This window comes from Perognathus longimembris, chromosome 23 (assembly GCF_023159225.1).
Source record: "Perognathus longimembris pacificus isolate PPM17 chromosome 23, ASM2315922v1, whole genome shotgun sequence".
Taxonomy (NCBI): Eukaryota; Metazoa; Chordata; class Mammalia; order Rodentia; family Heteromyidae; genus Perognathus; species Perognathus longimembris.
In genome coordinates this window covers 12,709,359-12,733,178 of record NC_063183.1, presented here as the reverse complement: position 1 = coordinate 12,733,178, position 23,820 = coordinate 12,709,359, and positions in this window count along the sequence as shown.

Below are 23,820 nucleotides of genomic sequence, written 5' to 3'. Positions count from 1 at the left end.
GAAGGCCAACAACCAGAGTCACCTTAGATAGCCATTGCATCCACCAGGAATGAGGTTGAGGTCCCTGGACAGCACAAAGAGCCTGCACATAGCACAGGAAGACCAAATGTGTTTGAATCGATACTCAAGTGTGTCCAGACTGACCCTTCCCCCATGAGTACCTGGCCTCTCTCACGGGCCTCTGTCTCTAGCCACGCCACATCATTTCCACTCAGACCACTTGTCCTAATGGCACCAAGAGCCACAAACTCCTTTCTTTACCAGATAAGTGACTCTCTCCCCTCCTTTTCTAGAAACTTCACCCACCATCTTAGGTTTTCTTTTTTTTTTCTGGATGTTTCTCTTCCTTCTCTGTCTGCCCCTTTAGTGTCTTTTGCAATGGATCCTATTATCCCCACTGGCTTCTTTATTTTCCCAAGTGTATTTCACTTTCAAGCTGACAGTGAAAGCCCAACCTGCCTTTTTCCAGAGCAAAACAGACAGTTTTGAACCACAGCCGACATAGGTTAAGCTCTGCTAAACTCTTTGACATGAGGATTATAAATTAAAGGTCAATCCGTTCCTTCACAGGGTTGCTACTGGGGGATAAAAAAAAAGAAGAAGAAAAGAAAACTTGCAATGTACTAAATTCACATGAATTGGAATCTTATGTCAAGAAACGCCAGTGTTGGATCTGTTTCCAGGAATGTCTTTGGACTGGGCCTGACCCTGGCTCATCTGAGTGTCCTTATTCAGACACTTGTTCTTGTTCCTGCCTGTAGCTCAGACAGTCACCAGGGAGCCCTACACCCACTCCTGCCCCCAGCTCACTGATCAGCCCCCTGGCAGAACGCGTCTGTTTGATTCAAGGAGATTTGTGAAGCTCCAACAAGAAGCAAGCTTCCATCTCCCCAAGGCTACGCTACAGTAGTCAGAGTGACAAAGGACTGACACCCCCCAACACACACACACACACACACACACACACACACACACCCCTCCCAGGTCAATGGCTGAGAGGGAGGAGAGCCCTTTTAGCACCAGAAAATACTAACAAGAGACCTGGCTCAGCCAAGAGCAGAAGAATGCTGCCACTTGGGGGGAGTAGGGGGCTGAAAAGGGGTTAAGTTCCCTGATTGAAATATGGCACCAACCCAGACAGGAATGCACCACAGATAGTTAGCTCCCATTTGCATTTTGCAAAATGCCAGCATGCATATTATCTCATTTTGGTTCATCAACAACCCCATCAGGTAAGGGGAGAAGGATAATGATTTGTACAACCGGTGTCCTTGTTTCTTTGTGCAAGACAACATGCAGATACATCTGCCATTCTGCACCCATGCTATGGGTAAGGGTTGTAGATTCGTCCAAGCAGCCCAGGAGAACCGGGTCTGAACCCGAGGCTATCCCAAACACATTCAGAACCGAGAGCTGGCTCACAGGATGCGGACCTTCCGCTCCAAGTCTCCTTCAGTCTCAGGGATTCATTTCCTGGTTCGCCGTTTCCCACCTCTTTCTTCTCCTAGTCCTCTGCCATGTTTTGAGGTTAGGGTCTCATCCTACCTGTGTTAGCCTGGAAACTAAAGCAAGTGAAACTCAAGATCATCTTTCAAAGCCCTTTTCCCCTCTTTCCTTCTCCATCCTGGGAGACGTGTCTGTTCCTTGGTCAGAGGCCAGCAAGTTCCATAGGCCCCGTGTCCAAAATGAAGACATACCAACCTCTGACCGCCCCCCTTCCCTGTATAACTTTGGTCCCCCCTGATAGAATAAGGCAAGCAGGTGATGGTGCTCAAGACCCCTCATCCTAAAGGCAAACATGGCAGGGAACAAAGGGCTCTCCTTGTGCAACCGTTTCCTGAGGCAAATGTAGAAAAGAGCTGGGCATCAGTGGCTCACGCCTGTAAATCCTAGCTACTCAGGAGGCTGAGATCTAAGGATCAAGGTTCAAAGCCAGCCCAGACAGGAAAGTCTGTGAGACTCTTATCTCCAATTAACCATCACTTTAACCATCCAACTAACCATCATTTCCTATCAGAAGTGGTGCTGTGGCTCAAAGTGGTAGAACACTAACCTTGAGCAAAAAGCTCAGGGACAGTGCCCAGGCCCCAAGCTCAAGCCCCATGGCCAACAACAACAACAAGAATTACTCATTATCTGACTATGAAATAGTAACCCCTCTGTACAGCACCTTAATAATAAGAATAAAATTATGTTTTTAAATGATACAAGTATAAAATAAGAGGGATTGCTTGAAGTAGGAAACCAGAGGAATTGGGGAGTATGAAAGGAGAAAAATGGCAGGAGTTGATTATGACCAAAGTAATTCATGAAAATGGAATAATTAAACCTATAAAAAACTACTTGAAATGGGGGGTTTAAAACAGAGTAACAGAGGGCAATTTGGTCAAGATACTTCATATGCATGTATGGAAATGTCACAATAAAGTCCCATTGTACAAGTAATATACTCTCATAAAAAAAGACATTAAGGGCTGGGAATATGGCCTAGTGGCAAGAGCGCTTGCTTGTATACATGGAGCCCTGGGTTCAATTCCCCATCACCACATATACAGAAAACGGCCAGAAGTGGCGCTGTGGCTCAACTGGTAGAGTGCTAGCCTTGAGCAAAAAGAAGCCAGGGACAGTGCTCAGGCCCTAAGTCCAAGCCCCAGGACTGGCCAAAAATAAATAAATAAATACCTCCTTCTATTGAAAAAAAAAAAAAAGAAAGAAAAGTTATTCTTTAAAAAAAAAAAGACAATAAAGAAAGACATTAATGGAACCTGTATGTAAATTGTTTTTTTGTTTTTTTGTTTTTTTTTATGTTTTCTCTTTTTTTTTTTTTCTCAAATTTTTATTATCAAACTGACGTACAGAGAGGTTACAGTATCATACGTTGGGCATTGGATACATTTCTTGTACTGTGTTATTGGTTGTGAGGCTTGAACTCAGGACCTGAACTCTTTTGCTTAAGACTAGCTCTCTACCACTTTGAGCCACAGCACCACTTCTGGCTTTTGAGTGGTTAATTGGAGATAAGAGTCTCACAGGCACTTTCTGTCCAGGCTGTCTTCGAACTGTCATCCTCAGATCTCAGCCTCCTAAGTAGCTAGGATTTCAGGTGTTAGCCACCAGCACCCAGCTGTAAATTGTTTTAAAGGGGGATAGGGAGATAAGAAAGAGTAAGAGGGGCTGGGAATATGGCCTAGTGGCAAGAGTGCTTGCCTTGTATACATGAAGCCCTGGGCTCGATTCCCCAGCACCACATATACAGGAAATGGCCAGAAGTGGCGCTATGGCTCAAGTGAGAGTGCTAGCCTTGAGCAAAAAAGAAGCCAGGGACAGTGCTCAGGCCTTGAGGCAAGCTCCAGGAATGGCAAAAAAAAAAAAAGAGTAATAGAAGGAGTAGCTCAGATCTACATATTTATGATATATGTGTATAGAAACATTATAGTTGTTCAATTCATATGAACTAATGAAAAGTTTGTTTTAAACCAGAGAACAAGTACCCCATGTATACATTGTCACCCCCACTTTTCTTCACTTATTTCAGAAGTGGAGCTGTGGCTCAACCTGGTAGAGTACTAGCCTTGAGCAAAAGAGCTCAGGGACAGCACCCAGGCCCTGAGTTCAAGCCCTACAACTGGCTAAAAAAAAAAAAAAAAATCTTCATTTTTTTCTTAACATAAACATCTTTAGGGGGGGAGGGAGGTATGAGGGACAAGGTAACAAACAGTACAAGAAATGTATCCAATGCCTAACGTGTGAAACTGTAACCTCTCTGTACATCAGTTTTATAATAAAAAAATAATATATATTAAAAAAATTAAGAACATTTGAAACATAAAAAAAACATCTTTAGCCATCAGGAAAATGTGAATCAAAACTACATTGAGATTCCATCTCAGAAGTATTAAATAAACAAACAAAATAAAACTACTTGAGAAAGGAAAAAAAAAACCCACATCCTTGAACAGCATGCAAACTCTCTCAATCTGCATGAACTAAACTTCTTTTCCTCTCTGAAAGTGATTTTCTTCATCCACTCACCACCCTGCTCTGAGAATGTTCCAGAATATCTTTCCCAGGGCTTACCAGTTACAGATTCTAAGAGCCACCTGGATCAATTTTATTTTTTAAAGTATCATGGGAACTTCCTAGCTGCATTAAGCAAGTAAGAAGAGACAGGTGATATAAATTTTAAAATGAGGTTTTGTTTAACCCAATCGATCCAAAACATTATTATTTCTATATGTGGCACTAACCACATTGCACGTGCTGGAACAGATGGCTATCACAGGCCATAGAAGGGGAGCACGGGGCAGTAGAATAAACTGGAAATTTTATTTCAATGCAGGCCACTCTTAAACTTCTGATTCTTGAGCAGCACAAGGACCCAGAAATCCAGAAAGCAAATTTAAAGGGTCCCAGGTTATTCTAGTGAAGGCTCAGCTATGACATGTGGTGGGTCTTTTGTGGTGTTTTTTTCTTAAGAGTTGCCTAAATTCTTTTTTTTTTACGTATAAGCTATAATGATGATGTAATTTTTTTCATATAACTGCTAAGGCTAATTTTTTCACAAGTCTCTTAAGACTTAGGTAAACTAGAGTATAGGTACACAAATATTGCCTAAAGAGACTTCTTACCTTTTAAGAATAGCATTTTTTTGGCCAGTCTTGAGAATTTACTTCAGGGCCTGGGCACTGTCCCTGAGCTCCTTTTTCTCAAGGCTAGCACTCTACCACTTGAGCCACAGTGCCATTTCAGGCTTTTTCTGTTTATGTGGTACTGAGGAATCGAACCCAGGGCTTCATGCATGCTAGGCAAGCACTCTACCACTAAGCCACATTCCCAGCCCCTAAGAATGGGATTTTTTTTTTCCCCTGACACAGGTTACCCTGCAGAAAAGGAAACCAAAATACACAAGCATATATAAAGTAGCTGAAACATTAGGAACAATATCTGTTGGTCTCCAGTGGATGTGCTTAAGGGATCTTCCTGCTTCTGCTCTGTATGCAAAAGTAGCAAATAGCAGGCACTCTCTTGAAGACTTTTTAAGAGTGGAAATGAGAAAGAAATGAGTCCAAAGTTCAGGCTAAGTGTGTGTGTGTGTTGTTGTTGTTGCTTTTAATTCTTCCTGATAGTCTTTAAGTCGTTGTCCAAAGTGCAACCTACGCTGATTCTTGAGCACTGTATCATCACCCCTTCCCTGGTTCTCCCCACATCTCCCCACCCCCACCCACCTGCTCAATTTTCCTGGTTCCAGGTAAATCGATGGACATTGAGTTTTTCTTCATCTTTTTAACTTCATTTCTTACTAAGTAGTTGTACAAAGGGTTTTTCATCCCACCAATCAGTTTACAAGCACAAGGCATCTTGAGCAATATCACCACTTCCATGGTTTTCGCCCATCGTTCCCCATCCCACCCATAGTTCAATTTTTACACTATGTACATTGAGTATAATGACTACATTTGCTCACCCTTCCTCCCTCCATTCCCACTACCCTGATAAAAATATGTTTTAGCTTTCTGACGTAAAGAATTTTTTATTAGCATCAAAAGCAATAAAACCCAAACCAGGCACTGCTGGATCATGCCTATAATCCCAGCTACTCAGAAGGTTGAGATCTGAGGATCATAGTTCAAAGCCAGCTCTGGCAGGAAAGTCTCTGAGACTTTTATCTCCAATTAAACATACACACACACACACACACACACACACACACACACACACACACACACACACACCAGCAAAATCCTAAACTAGCAGGCCAATGTCTATTTTTGGAATTAAGAATGCCTGGTAAATCATACTGTCTTCTTCCTCCATGTGTTGGTGGATGGGAAGATGGAGGAACAAGGACAGAAGATGAGAATGGCGGTTGGGGAGGCACGGGGCTCTTGGTTTAAGACAGGAGAGGTTGCAGCAGCTCAGCTGTCCGATGTAAACCTAGCTGGTGACGGGCCAGCCTAGGATTCAACCTGAATGCGTCATCCATCATGGGGAAGGTCCAATAAATCCTTTCTCTCTGAGCATCAGTGACGCAGCTTTGGTTTATAAATCCATCAACATGGAAGGCAGACCAGAAGACATCTCCCGGGTCTCCTCCATGCACAAGTCCTTCTGACCCCCGCACCCAGCAGGAAGGCAAATTCAAAGGCTTATACCATCCTTCTAGTTGTCTGAAATCCTTCCTCTTGTCTCACCCCCACCATCGGCATCAATGCAGCACATGCACACACGGACCTGCCGAATGGAAACTCCCTCCACTTAAGGATCATTCCAAAAACATCAACAATTAAGCATTTAGCCTGCATTGATTACTTCATCTGCTCCAACTGAGTCATTTCATTTTATATAGCATTAACTGGAGACCCCCAAAGGTTGTCCAGGAGATCTATGGGGAGCTATTCTGTATCACGTGTCCAGTAATGCTGAGGTCAGGAGGTCAGGGTCATTCCCAAAAAACACAGACTAGAGAAGGAAGATTTACCGCTGCTGGCTACGGCTCATTCCTGCCTCTGCCTCTGTGGTTTCGAGTAACACACTCAGATGCTCTGCTTCTGCTTCAAGTTCCGAATAGAAATGTCTCCCTACAGTACTGGCTCAGTGTGGAAATAAGAGGACACATGTGCCCTAACAGTGAGTACTCAAGGAATTCTCATCGTTTCTTTTCTCCGTGCCTTCTGGGGGCGGGGGGGGGGGGGGGACCCACTCCTCAAACACGAATCAAGGGCTCCCTGGTGGAATGATCTCAGCCTGGGTGGTTTTGCCAAAGTAAAGGGAAGGAAAATGTAACCACTAGGTAGTTTAGCACGGAGTGTTAACTCGGCTCATTAGAAGAACCAGGGACGCCGAGTGGAAATCTCCAAGTGTCTTAGAGACCAGCAAAACCCACGGGCACGCGCACCCTGTAATATATTCCACGGGTGCTGGGAGAGATGAAGAGCAGATGTTGAACAAGGAGGCCGCCCCTGGCGATATCCGCTAATTGATGTGATGTGTGTTTTTATGGAAGCTTGATCAAGGTGTTTTCATCTCTGGCTGTTGGGAAATCCTAGAACGGGCAGCATCAGTATGCTCTTCTAAAAAGAACTTTAGGGAAAGAACTGAGGTCATTATCAAAATCTAATTGCTGGCAGAGACGTCACTTCTTTAGTCTTTAAAAAGAGGGAAGAGGGCTGGATGCAAATGAGTTGTTTCAAAGAACTGAGAGAGCAGAAAAAAAAGCTGGCTTGGCAAATCAGAACAAAGCCATCTTCCCACACCTCCTACCAAGGTTCTGCGTCCCTCATCATGACCTTGAGCAGCCATGGCGCGGGTCCCCCGACATCACATCACCATGGCGGTGAGCGGTCACACAGGATGTCATGTCATGACCCATTGCCCTCAGAAGACTTGTGCATCTCTGGACCCCAGAAGTGTCGGAGGTGGGGGGGGGGGGGATGGATGCGAAAGGAGGTATGGTGAGATTGTGGAGCCTTGGATTGGGTCTTGCAACCAAGATGGCCTGCAGGCTGTCCAATGAGCTTGAGAGTCCCATAAATCTCTCCTGGAACACCGTATTAACTTCTGCACAACACACCCCAAGCAATGTCCTCCCTGGGGGCCCTTTCCATTCTAGGGGGAGCTCTAATTTGTCTTTTTTTTCTTCAATGAATCTTTGCCATGTACTTCTCCTTCTACATCCATGGACTCATTCTTCAACACAAAAGAGACAAAGAACCTGACCTGCGTGTTGGAGTTTTTCAGTATCCTAAGGAAGGGGACCATTTTCCCTTTGGGGATAAATATTTATCTTCACAAGAGTGATGGGATTAGCCTGTGTCCCACACACAGAGATACAAGGCACAGACACCTTTAATAATATTCATGAGTGCACCAAATGCAAAGGGGAAGAGGGAAAGAAAACAAATATACACAGAGAGTGAAGGGAAGAGGAAAAGGAAGGGAGGGGAGAGGAGAGGAGAGGAGGGAGGGGAGGGGGAGAGAAGGAGGAAAAGAAGGAGTGAAAGGAGGGGAGGGGAAGAAAAAGGCAGCTAATCAAGAGAGACACAAACAGAAACAAGCATTTTTTTTTTTTTGTCTCATTGACATCAACCTGGCCAGTCGACACTTCTGGGGAAATGATAGCTGATTCAGCTAAACAGGACGAGGATGTACAATTGGCCCTGAAAGATTCTTGGACCAGGAGGTTTAAATATATGACCACTATCCGAAACAAGGAGATATAATGCCTCATGTCAAGTTCCAACTTGTGGATCCCATTAATCCTTGTTTTGGAAATGAACAGACACCATCTATCAATCTGGTCCATCCATCAGTCCTCCATACTTCATACTGACATCAGGACAGAGGGGACAGTGTTCCACTGGGGCTACTCGGGGGGGGGGGTGGTAGAGAAAGAGAGAGAGAGAGAGAAAGAAAGAGAAAGAGAGAGAGAAAGAGCTTCCTTCCACCCTTGCTAATAAGAGATAAGATAATGAATAAAACCACTCCTAGCAGTGAGCTGATGTCTGCAGGCATATGTATCATTCTTTTCCCTCCACAAGACAGCCACATTTTAAAGCCAAGGAAACTTAACCACTAGCAACCCAACTGACATCAGGTGACTCGTTGTGATTCACTGTAAGTTAGCTACCAAAAAGTTGCTTCTATAAAGGAAATCACTAATGGATCACTGGAACGAAGAAAAGTAGAGGAGCATCCAGCTGCAGAGTTAGACTGGGCCTTCTCAAATTTCACAGATCAGAACACATGCGCACTGAATCGAGCCTAACAAGCCCCTTAGTCCAAATGAAGTGACATCCAATGTCTGGATTGGACACTGAGTCTACAGCCATAAGAGTGTTCAACAGCAAAAGTGACCCCCTGTCACTGGATTTGTGCCTGTCATCCTAGCTACTCAGGAGGCTGAGAAATGAGGACCATGATTCAAAGCCAGGTAGGCAGGAAAGTCTGTGAGACTCTTATCTCCAATTAACTACAAAAAGCCAGAAGTGGAGTTGTGGTTCAGATGGTAGAATACTAGCCTTGAGCTCAAAAGCTAAGGGACCCAGGCCCTGAGGTCAAGCCTCAGGACTGGCACATGCACATACATACACACACACACACACACACACACACACACACACACACACACACATCTGTGGCCTGACTCCTCAGCTCCTTCTGTAAAGATTATGAAGTTAGGGCTGGGGATATGGCCTAGTGGCAAGAGTGCTTGCCTCATATACATGAGGCCCTGGGTTCAATTCCCCAGTACCACATATACAGAAAATGGCCGGAAGTGGTGCTGTGGCTCAAGTGGCAGAGTGCTAGCCTTGAGAAAAAAAAAAAAGAAGAAGAAGAAGCCAGGGACAGTGCTCAGGCCCTGAGTCCAAGGCCCAGGACTGGCCAAAAAAAAAAAAAAAAAGATTTTGAAGTTATTTAGCTGCTCTGCAAAGCTATAGCAAAAAGATCAAGTTGTGCGTGTGGCATCTGAGCCCGGCCTGTGTCCCTCTGGGATGAAGACATACCCAGCTTTGTCCCCTGGGTATATTTGGTCCCCTGTGTCTCCTCAGTGAAGGGTCTCCTCGTCTCCTTGGTGCCCAGGAAAGGGATTGAATTCCAAGTTTTAAGCCTCACTCTTAAAGAGACTTCACAAGTATCATTTCAGCTTCTTGGTCCATGGAGACAGGGGTGGTAGTTGTCAAGAAGCTAATTTAGCGCCTCCTGCCAATGTACCCGGTCGTTAAACAGATTAAATCCATTCTCTGAGAGCCTCCATCTTCAACGCTGACTGCACATTGTATTCACCTTGGGAGTCTTAGCCAAAATATACATATATAGATGACTGAGTCCCACCCCAAGAGTCTGATCTAATTGGCCTAGGGTGCTGCCTAGGTTATCCCGCTATTAGGAAGCTTCCCATATGATAAGAATTGCAAGGAAGTTGAAAGCAGTTGTGATTCTCAAAGTCCCATGCCCAGGCCTGCAGCAGACTACATGGCCTGGATGCTGATTTGAACTGTAAGTTCTCAGAACCAACTCCATATTTCTGAAATCAAAACTTCTAGAAGCAGGACCCTAGGATCTGTGTCTTCCATATTCTCTGGGTAAGGCCAGGGCAGAATAAAATTTATAAGCTGCTGTTTTGTTGTTGTTGTTGGTGGTGGTGGTGGTGGCGGTTGTGGGACTTGAACTCAGGGCCTGGGCACTGTCCCTGAGCTCTTTTGCTCAAGGCTAGCACTCTACCACTTAGAGCCACAGCACCAGTTCTGGTTTCTGGTGGTGAATTGGAGATAAGAGTCTCACAGGGGCTTTACTGCCAGGGCTGGCTTGCTTTGAACTGTGATCCTCAGAGCTCAAGGCCTCCTGAGTGGCTAGGAGTATATGTGTGAGCCACCAGCACCAGGCCAAACTGCTATTCTGATGGGCCTTGAATGCTAAACTGTACTCTGCTTGCTAAAGACATTTGACAGGTGTCACTCTGCTTCAAACTAACTCAGCTCACATCTAGAGTCTCTTTGCTCCAGCTCTAGATTTAAAGCCCCCCCCCCCTTTTTGCCAGTCCTGGGGCTTGAACTCAGAGCCTGAGCACTATCCCTGACTTCTTTGTGCTCACGGCTAGCACTCTACCACTTGAGCCACAGGGCCACTTCTGGCTTTTTCTATGTATGTGGTGCTGAGGAATCGAACTTCATGTATACGAGGCAAGCACTCTACCACTAGGCCATATTCCCAGCCCCTTAACCCACTTTTGTCTCCAGGCCTAATTGCCTCATGAGGTAGAAAGGATGTCTGGCAGCCATGCTCCATGCTGAGGTTAAGCATGAAGTTTGTTTTCCTGGTAGACTTGTTTGGACTCCTCAACTTCTGTCTCTTGTGAGTGGGTCTGGCCACACAAAACCACTCCCATCTGGCCCACCTGAACTATTGTATCATTGTTCAAGATCAGAATTTCTTCTCTGAAGCGTATGTCCCAGACACCCAGACCCTCTATCAAGGGAGCCAGCACTTGGCTGTATATTTTCTCTGAAATATTATTCTCCCCAACCTGCTTTCCTGCACAAACGCTTCCACAGAATAATAATGATGATAATGAGCTACATAAGTTTATTATCTGTTTAAAAAAAAACACAAACCAATACCATCCACTCACCTCAGCAAACTTGTACAATCAAAGAGACAAACAAGAAAGTAGGAAGCCATCTTTCACCCGCCATGGTTAACATTTTGATGGATTAACCTTGCTTCTTTTTTCATTGTTGTTGTTTTCTTGGCGCTTTTGTGTACGTGATGATTTACTTTCTTCCAAAAAAAGTGCAACAAGATAGGTTACAAAAGGTCATAAAATACAAGACATAAATTTGAAAGACCTTCTGGGCTGAATTATGGGTCAGAACGAGTCAGTGCTCTCGCTGTGGTGTGTTATACATCCAAATCAATGGCGTAATGGATACGATTTATCCCCCACCTACATCTCTTGACTTCAGGATTGGCCTCGCAACTTGCTCTGTGCTAATAGGACATTAGTAATACATGATGCAAAGAGAGGCCAAACACATGCATTTTGTTTGGTTGTGCTGCTGTGTTATTATCGAGAAATTCACAAAGGAAGAACACACCCCAATGTCTTCTTCTCCTTCTCCCTGGCTCCCCAAACCACATGCGTGCAGCAAACACCCCTCTTGATAAAAGCCTTTAGAGACCTGAAAGAGGAAATGATTTACTATTGCACGTTATGTAGTGTTGCATTCATTTACTGGGGCAAGAGTTAGTGGACACATGCCCTGTCTCGTTTATTCTAAGATGAGCATAATCTCCCCACTGCGTCCTATCATGAATGGCATGTGTAATCTTTGGGCAATGGCTTGGTTCGCTTTCTTTATGGTGAGTTTATGGGTATATAGCCCTTGGAAATTGAGAAGAATCTGGCTACATGCATACACACATAGATAATGTAAATGTGCCTTGTAGATTTATATTTTATGTGCATATATAGGTGTGTTATACACACACTTAGAAAAATCCACAAAATAAAATCGAGTTATTCCAAAGGATGTGAGAATACAGGTTCAGGAAATAATTTCTCGTCTGTTGAAGAAGGACAACTGGGTAACAATTTTTGAATTTGAAGTCAAGATGCTTGACGAATGTGTAGTGTAATAAAACAAAAAGAGAGTTAAACTGCTTGATATACCAATATAAATTATTTACTCTTACTCTAGCTGATCAAGACAGCAGTTACAATGGTGGGAGGCATATTTTTACAGAGAAACGTGACAGTGAGAGATTCTCAAACTAGGACACAACCAGTGAATTTCAAGAGTGCTGGTCAAACCAGGAAGGCACTGGTGACCCACACCTATAATCCTAGCTACTCAGGAGGCTGAGATCTGAGGCTCAGGCACACAAATCCTGGAGAAAGTGCTGGAGGCATGACCCAGTAGGTAGCAGGTCTGCCTCACAGACCCTGAGTTCAAACACCAATGCCGCCACCTAGCAAAAGGATTTCTTTTGTTTTTAATTTTTGAGACTTTTTAAGTAGTTATACAAAGGGGTTTCTGAGAATCTTACTTTCTGAAAATCTTATTTTTCCTTTATTCCTGAGAACTTACCTCTTCTTTAGTTTTTCTTTTCTTTTTTTATTTTCATTTCTAAAACTTAGACAATGAATTGTATCAAATTCTTTTCCAGTAGGTACTAAGAGGCTGCTGTTGTTTCTTCATTCTATGGAGGAAGGGGGGGGGGATTATATTTAGTGTTTCTCTAATATATCATTCTGGTTCATTATTTGGTGTGCACACTGGTTGTCTGTATTTCACCTCTTGTAAATAATAAACAGTGTCTGTTGTAAGTCTAAAAAATGCAACATAAATAAATGAAATGTGATTTAAAAAATATTGGCATTAGCTGTCACTGGAGAATGGAAGTGTGGGTCCTTCTCCTCTTCTTTTGAAAATACTCTTCTATGGTTTCCAAATTTCCCATAATACAGAAGGTACTGACTTCATCAGCATTAGGGTGACCATTTTTTATTACATGCATGACAGCAGAAGGAGAAAACTCTAAACTACACCATGGAACCAGGATAAGTCTCAGCTCATGGTTTGTTTGTATCTCCTGCTCATTTTTCACGGATCAAGGATATTCCCCATTTTCTTGCAAATTCTTCACAGTCTCATTAGTAATGCCTACATAACAGCATATAAATGAACAAGTCATAATTGATTGAATCCTCTGTTGTGATTATAATTAGGAAATAATTGAGTTATTTCCAGTTTTTCATACTATTATTAGTAATCATGCTCGTTTACCCAGTCCTCTGATTAGAGAAATACCTGTTCTCTTTTTGGTTTTATCTTCTGGAAAATTTCACAGACATAAGTTAAATATGCTCAAGAGTCTTTATTTGCTGTCCTCCAGTTTTCTATCACTATCTGCCCCCAAATTACTATGTTGCTGAATCTGGAATTAGAACCTCTTCCAGCTCCAGTAAGCATTTGTGAGGCCCCCACCTGATGGGTGAAGGCTTGAGTTCAAAGTACCTTTCACCTCGCTGAATATTTTTCTTAAAACAGTGCATGGCAAAAATACACATCTAGAAACTGGATGAATTCATCACCAGAACAATAAATGACTGTGTTGCTATCACTTCATCAAATTTTCAGTCATTGTGTCATTGAATGTCCTAATGATTACTCCGAAATCAACCCCAATATCTCTTTCAACCTTCCCCTCTCCTCCTCCTCCTTTTTCTCTCCTTTATTCCACTCTCTTCTTCCCTCTCCTTATTTTCTCTCCCCTTCCTCTCCTCTCCTAATCTCTTCTCTTCCTGACAAAAGCTGCTGCTATACAGCCCAGGCTGGCCTGAAACTGGCTATCCTCCTGCTTCAGTCTCCCAAGTGCCAGAGTTACCGGTGTTTGCCACCACACCCAGCTTCCTATTGCCTTCCATTTGGAATATTAACAATGCCTCCTAAGACACAATTCATGTTTGAGAAAACTGGTCCAAGTTTGTTCATCTGATTGGGCTGTGGCTTGAAGCCTAGGGTCAGTGAAATTTCTTTACTTAGTTTACATGGGTAAGCTCAGAATCCTCTGCTTTGACCCAGAGAAAGCCCAGGAATAGTGTTGGAACCCTAGGAATGGTCTTGGGCTCTCTCTCTCTCTCTCTCTCTCTCTCTCTCTCTCTCTCTCTCTCCCTCCCTCCCTCTCTCCCTCCCTCCCTCCCTCCCTCCCTCCCTCTCTCTCACACACACACACACACACCATAAGCAAATCTTATTCGTATAATGCTTGAAACCCCATTAGAAATGATCTCTTTGTGTCTCCTTACTTCTGCCTCTGCACGAAAGTACGTGTGGCTGGCACCTAGATTCATGCGGATGGCATTCCAGCTTTGAGGATGTGATTCTTTGGGCCCAGAGAGGTTGATTTCGGAAGTCTTGGGCAGGCAAGGAGGGAGAAGATGGGGCACCAAAGCTTAATCAGATCTAGTTCAGCATGGTGGATGTCTACTGTGTTTGCCTCTCTAAGATCCATTTGCTTCCATTGAGACATCCCCAGCTCTAATTTCTTGGGAGGGAAGCTCTCCTTCCCCTATCAGCACATGTGATCTCAGTTGAGGCGGTTTCCTGGATCTGACCGTCTCTTAAGCTTCAGGACAGTCAGGTGATCCAAATCTAGCCAATGGAATTGCTGGATTTCATCTCCAGACAATGATTGGCTAATAAGCAGGCACATGACACCAAACGAGCCAATCAGAAGCCATGCACACAGGATAATCACAACAAGGAGTGGAAACATGCAAGACTGCTAGAGGAATTGAGCATCTAAATTCAGGACAAACAGACTTTACAATGATGTAAGCTAGAATGTCAATTGGATTTAGGGTATGTTTTCTTCAAAAACTCAGCAGTTTTGATGGTAACAACTTGCATTTGTTTATTTGTTTAACAAACATTGCCAGCATCAGCTGCAAACTCAGTAAAAGGCTCACACCATTAATGTGTTATTAGCTAAACACTGGATAGGGACTCCCATGATGCCTCTTTGCAAAAAGAGTTAGAAAGGAATTCTAATGGCAATGCATACAAAGGGTGTAGTGAGAACACTTTCATGCTGATTTGTATGCAAGTGTGTAGAAATATGACCTTTTTACATTTTTCAACATTGGTGAACCTTGCGTCTCTTGTCTGTAAAATGGGGTGGGAAAAGGATATTCAGTTATACAACAACTGAATAAGGACATGACCTTGAAGAGCTTAATCCAGCTCCTTACAGGCAGGGCAGGGTGTGAACTTACTGCATGTCTCTTTCTTGGTGTGACATCAGATAACCTTTCTCAACTTCCATTTTCTCTTCTGTAAGATGAGGACTTTTTTCACTTCATCAGTAGTTTTCAATCCTGGCTGCAAACTAAAATTACCAGGAGAGTTTTAAAATATCCAGATGTCCAGGCTGTATGCCCAGAGATGCTGATTTTTATTGGTCCAAGTGTGGACTTTTGGCACTGACACCTTCTAAGTACTCCCAGAAGATTCTAGTACGAAGACACACTTGAGAGCCACTGATTTAGATGAGGATCGCTTAACAACTTAGCAGTCCAAGGTTCTTATTCAGAAAAATAAGCATTAAAATAATCATTAAAGCTATACATTCTCCTGCAGAAATACCATGAGATGATACATTTGGAAGTGAGCAACGAACTCCTTAGAAGAGATTATTTCCTAATTCAACTTCCACACAGCAGTCCATCACTGTATGAAGGAGAACAATATTCATCAAAAGAGGAAAAAAAATTATCACTCCGAGCTATTTCAGCACACTGTTGTATCCCCTATGCCAGGTCTTTGGTAGGACTTCCATGCCTAAGTAAGAAATCAAGGGGGCAAGTGGAAGAAGAAAAGAGATCAATTTTATGTTGTGAAAAATACTTAATAGAGCTAAGGAGAGGGGTGTGTGGGGTGTGTGTGTGTGTGTGTGTGTGTGTGTGTGTGTGTGTGTGTGTTTAATGGTTCCCTTGGGAAATGCTGTACAGTAAATGTAATTGAAAGTGGGAGATGAGACTGGTTTTCATCAAGCATAGATTTTAAGGATCTAATTATGAAAAGGGATGATGCAACGTGGGGCATGAAACGACTGCTAACAATGTAGTGCGTTTTTCTATAGTGTTTTAGAGAGCTCTCAAGTACCAGAGATGGATAAAGATTGCCACCATGGAATCTCACCCAGCCTCTGGCATTTGCTGTGTCTCGTATTTGTAAAAGAGAAGAAAATGCATCCTTGTCTCAAAACAAACTCCTTGTAGGGAAAAATAAGTCATATTCTTTAAAACTCTGCATGACAAAACACGAAGAGGCTTTGGGTGAGCAGAAATCTCCAATAACAATGGAAACATGAGAGATTAAATCAAGATTTTTTTTTATTACAAACCCCAAGACAAATTAACTGTGTCATCCTGGGGAAAGTACTGAGGCTGCAAGGATGTCTACCTCAAGCCAAGATGGAGTAATGGGGACATGGGTTACAATTCCAGTTAAAATAAGCATGTGTGTTGTGTGTGATATGTAGACATGAATGGGTATTCATCTACAGGCATATACACATATCATATGAAACAACCACTTTCCAAACACTGGACATAGGATAACAAAGGACAATGGGCCCTAAGAGACTTCCCAAGATTCCAATCATGCCCCAGGCCACAGCACAAGAAGGAAGAACCCAAATGGATCCCAGAAGACACCTAGAGATAAGAAGCTGAGCTCCAGAAAGACCAAAGCAGCTTCTTTGTGCAGGACAGAAACTGGGGAAGAGAGAGCCACAGAGAAGATTCTCAAAAGAACCTCTGTGAGAATTTAGCAATAGAAAGATTAGCACATACTCCTGAGGAATGTCCTCAGGCCATGACAGAACCATCTGAAAGATTAGAAAAAATAGTGTCAGGCATTCACAGGCTAGGAAAAATGCCTGTTCCTTGTACAAGCCAGACTGAAACCCCAACACTTAGGAGTATACATAAATGCTTCACCTCACTAATGGAGAATAACTACCCCTAGAGAAACACGACTCTGGCATCATAGAAAAGAAATATTAAAAGGAAGATTTAGAAGATTCAAACTGCTTCCCAAAAACTACACTCCAGAACAAAATCTCAAGAAGGTTTATAGGAAGACAAGGATATCCAAGAAGAAAGGGAAGGGAAGGAAAGATAAAGGAGGGGGAGGGGGGATAGGGAGTTGGAGGAAGGGAGGAATGAAGATGGAAATGAAGGAAAGGAAAAAGGAAGGAAGGAGAGAAGGAGGAAAGGAGGGAGGGAGGGAGGGAGGGAAGGGAGGAAGAAAGGAAAGAAGGAAGAAGGAGATGTAAAAGGGAAAGCCCTTAAAGGAGCAAGAACTATGGTGTTAGAATATAAGCTAAAGAGTTTTGAGGTGGCAGAAGGGCAGGTGCTTTTATTTTGTTCTTTTCTCCTATTGCTATATTTTCCTATCTTTTTAGAAACTCATCATATATTACTCTTATACTTAGGAAAAGGGAGGCATAAAATTATATGGGGAGGGGAGGCTAAAAGGAAAACAAAAATATTAGCGATGGTTGTGTGCTGCTTTTTCAAATCTTTATGTAGTTTCTTATTTCTGCAATGGGGAAAAATGCAAAATTAAAAATTAGTCCCAGCATTATTTGTGAGACTGAAAAGTTGAAAACAACGTAAATAACCGATTGAAGGTTGGTAGAATGAGTCATAGTGTTCCTGCAAAGGGAATTATTGTGCAGCCATTGGAAATAATGCCTGCAACCAGCTTATAATGATGGAGATAAGTGCTTATAGTATATATTTAAGCCAATTTTTACATCAAAGATATCTCTCAATTTAAAAAAAAATAAGAATATCAACGGGGAAGACATTCAGAAGAAAATACACCTAAGTATTGCCAGCTGCCATCCATTGTTTCTCAATGATTTTAATTGCTGTGCATTTCTCTTTCATTGTCTTCTGTATAACAAACCACATGTAGATTTTTCCCCCTCATGTTTTTGAATGTAAGAAGTAAAAGCAAGACTGTATTCAAACCAATTCATTCAAATCAATCACTGTTTCCTTGGTGAGAAGTCACTGTGTTCTGTCTCCCAGGGACAAAGGATTGCCAGTATGGTTTCCATGTTGGGTGTAATATGAGTGGCTCTGGTACCTGATTTTATTTTAAAAAAAAAAAAAAAAAAAGAAAAGAAAGAAAGAAAGAAAACTACACTACAGGCCTCAGCTCATAGACAGGTGACTGAGAGATCCCACCAGCCTCTCCAATGACCTACAGAGGGAATTCTTCCTACCTAGCTCTCATCACAGCTCCGTATCATGCTCACGATGCTCCTGTCCACTCTTCGAACTCAGAGCCTTGTTCACTCCTTCGTTCATTCAGACAACACTAATCTTTTGGGCTCTGTGGTCAGTGGCAATGAAGGCCCCAATTCTTCACCTCTTCCTGTGGGAATGCCCTTTGCCATAGAATGTATATGGTCCTACCACCTCAGTCCTTGACCATGGGCTCTGCCCTGTAATCTGCTTTGACTTCTAATGGGATGTTGATAGACATGGCCCAAAGCAGCGTCTGGAGATGGATTTGTCATTCCATTGTCATCCTGAGGACATGTCTAGACCACCCCTCTTGAAGATAAGGACCATGAGAGGTAGAGCTATGTCACTCCCCAGGAAATCCATCCTAGATCAGCAGATGGTCAGCTGATCAAGCCCTCAGAGAAGTGAGTCTGGCAAAGATCAGCAGAGCCACCTAACCACTCTTGCCTGATCCCAAGTGCACAAGAAGCACCGTGACCATTGAGGTTTTGTGCTTGTTCATTTTGCAACAGATGGTTGACAATAACACAGTTACATGCTAATCAATAGTACGGTTACATGCTAACCACTCCTCCAAGCACGGACCACAAAGTTATGAAGGATGATCGTGTGTGGGAATTCATCTGGGTCCTGTTCTGAGCCACTCCATAGTGTACTAAGCAACGCTCTTGTACAAAAACAGGATTTTGCTTCGTTTTCAGTGCAAATGCTGAGGCTGAATGACTCTCCGTGTTACCTGTGCAAGCAAGCACCATCTGTCCAAGTCCAAGCTATGAGGCATACTGACAGCTCACAGATGCAAATCAAAGATAACCACCTCTGAACTTATCAAATTGAGAACCACCTAGACACATGGACATAAGAACGCTGTATCGGAATGATCAGTCCATTGAACTGATTTGGGTGAACACACTGGACCAAATGGATTGTGCCACTCTTCATACTTTCTCTGAGTCTTACAGAAGGAGGCGACCCAACACTGCAGTACCCATCTGTCCCATGGCGTCAGGTGTCTGCATGGAGGGTTAAGGTAATGGTCCCTGGGCTTCCTGCAAGATCCCTCTGTTTAGCAGCAGTCCACTGAAATCTGTCTGGACCCAGTCTGCTTGGAATCAGTTCTGGGCCTTAAGCCAACATGGAGCCTTGAGCCAGATCCATGCTGGGATACCAGGCCCCTCAACTGCCCTGAGACAGGATTGGTGACGATCATATCCTGTGACTCTCTCTGCATCTGCACTGGCTCTGTGCACTCACCTTCAACAAGGCCTCATGGAAGAGCACTGACAGGTAAGTGCCTTCACCCTTTCTTAGCCATTCTGTAACCTATGTATCATTGTGAAGTGTAATGTATGATCTGAGATAATTAGTTTTGCCAGTAGCTGATGGCTATGGTACTCTCTCCTTGCTGTCTTCACCCTTATGCCAGTGGGACAATTAAATAATAAAGGCTGGAGAAGGAGCATCCATTTCGTGTGTGTGTGTGTGTGTGTGTGTGTGTGTGTGTGTGTGTGTGTGTATTTGGGGTTTGTTTTTTTATTTTTTTTTTGTAAGTTGTAGGGCTTGAACTTGGGGACTGGGGACTGTACCTGAGCTCTTTCACTCAAGGCAAGTAGGAGCATCCATTTCTACTCTGAGAAGATCTTCCCCTGCAACTTAAATATTTATCCAATACAGTGTGGCCTCACAAGAAACACAATTTTGCTGCTTGGTTCTATTCCATGCCTAGGGCTATTTGTTACTTCCATCTAGCCTACCTTATAGGTCATGATTCTAGAGCTTTCTGCCTATCAAGTACAGCTTGTGGGAAGCTCAAACATGAGGAAAACAGAGGAAGCACCCAGGAAATGTTGGGTGAAATGACTTCAACAAATCTAGAATGCCGGAAAATGTCACTCATGCTACAACTTCCAAAAGAAATGACTGACACAGTCACTGAGAGAAGATTCTGGAACTCTGCCTTTGTCCTTGTGCTTGATGAAAGAAGAGACTCTGTCAAGACAACTCAGATGCCCATGGCAGCCCTGGGGCCTGGAAATTTATATCAAGAGAAAATTGGTGAGGACTTGCTTGCTTCATTAGGTGCCCATCCATGTAGAAGACGGGCCAAAGAAAGATGTACTTCTCTACCTCTCCAGAGAAAGAGCCCAATGGGTTGTGATGCATGCCCCCAGAGATCTCATCTGCAGCTTTTAAACAGTTGGCTTAACAACTGCCTTTAATTTCACTGAACATAAGTTATTGATTCTGATCTCTGTTGCCTGGAAGGCCCAATCCTGATTGTTAATTGAGCTATTGATTTCGGGGCTCCCATTAACGGTGCCTGAAGGAGTGAATCCTCACTCATGTGGGCAGGTAGGCGAGGGAGGCGGAGGAGGAGGTGAGAGTTCTGCAGCGAGGTGATTTTAATTAGTAATAATAGCTTCATACTTAGCTGACTGGTCCGTACTACATACAGTGACATACCTATATATTAGGCAGCAAACCAGCAGTTGTCTTTTCTATAGGAAAATTAAATTGGGTCAATTATCTCACTGTTGGGTGATTTCAGAAAGTTACTTAACTCAAAATGAACCTCTTGCTGCCTGCATCTAATCCATATCTCAGCCCCAGAAGCAGATTCAAGTTTAGAAATAGAATCAGTCAAGTTGGCCCTTTCCCCTAACCTTTCCACTGTAATATTTTAATGCTCAGAAATCTCCAGCAAACAAAGAACGCAGGCATTGACAGGAGAGAGGCTGCATAAAAGGATTTGCATCTCTGCCGTGACTGATTATGCCGTCACTTGTTGACACCAATTAACGTGGCAGAGCAGATCCCACGGCAAATGCATCATAAGTAAAATAAGTCATGTTCAGGGAAGTGTATATAATAGAGCAGTTTCCTAAAACAAGCAATTACTAACACCCCGGCACCATCACCTGGGCCAAGAGAAAGGCTTGAAAGGGTACACGACAAACAATAATTCCAGCCAACACCACAGCAAGTACGAGGTGAGCAAAGAAGCACAAATATCCTTCCTACAACTTCATACAGAAAAGCCAGGCCCCAGGCAGCTCACACCTGTAACCTCCTAGCTACTTGGGAGATTGTGATCTAAAGATTAAGGTTCAAAACCTTTCCAGGCAGCAAAGTCTGGGATTGTCTAAGTTCTAATTAACCAGCAGAAAGCCAGAAGGGAAGCAATGGCTCAAGTGGGAGAGTGCCAACCTTGAGTGGAAAAAGCCAGGCAAAAGTGTGAGGCTCTGAGTTCCAGCCTCAGTACTGGCATAACTGACTCATTAAGTAATGAATTAATTGGAGGTGTATCTACAAACAGCCCAGCCCCCTTTCTTACACGGAGCCCCTCGCTGTTGCTAATCAGGGACCTGAGTGAATTAGACGAGCGCAAGCATCTTGTCTTTGCTTTAAGGTTTCAAAGTCTCTCTCTCCAAGATGGAGGCATCCTCTGAAGAGACACATCTGGGCAGACCTAGCCAGTGTGATTCGAATAGCAATGGCTTCCAGGAGCACAGCTTGACCTTGCCCAGGCAGAATGTGGTGGGAGAGGGACCGGCAGCTGATTTCTGAAGACTGTCAAACGAGAGCTGCTTTGGGCTGAGTTGTAGGGAGCTGGAGATCTATAAACCTTTTTATGTGCAGGGAGAAAGAAGCCAGCATTGTTTGCAATGAGTTTCCCAGGCGAGAGAAGAAGAGCAGAGGCAAGGAGCAGGTTTGGTTTTTATGAACGGACTCATAAAGCTACTTTAAAATATAAATTAAAGCTGGGGGGGGGTGGAAAAATTTGTGGATTTATTGCAGGAATGAAGAGGAATGGGAGCTGCTGATCGGCCTGGCCGAGACATGGCAGGGTGGATGTGCTCTGGAAAAATCAAATGAATGCCAAGAGGCTGGGAGGCACACCCCAAGGCAAGCTGCCCTTGCACTTTGACCCCAGGTGATTGGCACCTGCAGCAGGTGACCCCAGAGTGAATCTTCAGACAAGGGTCCATCTACAAGTCCTGAACTCTGTTCTATAGGAGAGGCCTCTGAGAGCTCATTCTTCATGACTCAACCAGACTCTGAGCTGGAGACCTGTAAATCACCCTGACAGCTCCCTGAGTCAAGCCCTAAGGCCCAACCACAGACTCCTTTTACTAATCTACATGCAAGCCCTCGAGCCTGGCACCAAATGTTGGATCCAGACATTTTTCCTGGTCTTTCCTCCGTCCTTCCTCTTTCCCCATCTCCCAGCTTCCTTTCTCTTTTCTTTCTGTCCCTTTTGTTGTTGTTGTTCATCTTTATTTCCTTCTTCTAATACAACTATTGCTAGTATGTACGGAAAGGCACTCCCTCCTTAACCATTGTCACTCAGTGACTTAGAAGCCTGGAATGCAGAAAAATAATAATAATAAGCACACCTTAACTTTTGCTCACTTTCTAATCTCACCTCCTGATAGTGCCATACACACACACACACACACACACACACGCACGCACGCACGCTCTCTCCACATGCCGCCATTTGCAGGTGCAGGATACCACTAAACACTCCCATTCATATTGAGTTAAGCATGTCCTCTATATAAGTATGAGCTGGGGGAGATGAGGGACAGCAGGAAGCCATTGTGACAACCCCAGTTTGAAGGGTCATGGTTTAGGGCAGTGATGGTGGGTACAGGGAGAAAGAAAAAAAAAACTTATTGCTACTGATATCCACCAAGGAATTATGTAAGTGCATGAATGCAGCCCCAGGGAAAGAGGGAGAGAGGCTTGCTGTCCCATCTCCCACTTTCTGAGGACTGGGCTGAGCTGTCCTGTGTCCTCTACTCTACAGGATGGAAGCCTCCTCCCTTCCTCTATCCTCTGTGCCCCACCCCCACCCCATTCCTGCTTCTTTTTGACAACACTTCTCCATTGCCTAAGAGCATTCTGAGAACCAGTATGGACAGTGCTGGTGCCAGCAGATGGCTGCACCGTCATTTCTGCTCACCTCTCCGCACATCCCCTTCTCTGTCCCCACACAGGGCCTCAAACACAGCAAATGTGGCCCCCACACACAGATGCCTTCCAGATGCCTAGACAACTGTTTCCTTGCCAGACTCCGCTGGCTCAGGCCTGTGATCCTAGCTATGCAGGAGGCTGAGATCTGAGCATCACAGATCAAAGCTAGCCCCAGACAGGAAACTCTAGGAGACTTATATCTCCAGTGAACCAGCAAAAAAAAAAAAAAAAAAAAAGAGCTAGAAGTGGAGCTATGGCTCAAGTGGTAGAGCAATAGCCTTGAGCATGAAAGCTCAGGATAGCACCCAGGCTCTGAGTTCAAGCCCTTGGACCCGCACAAAAAGGAAAAATAAAACTATCTTCTTAAACATGAGTGATAAAAAGTAACAAGTTGTGTTGTGGGATGCATATCCATAGAAGAGAAAGAGTCGATGGGGAAAGTGACTGAAGATGAATATGGCCCAAGTGCTTTATATGCGCATATGTAGATAGAACAATGAAATGAGTTGAAT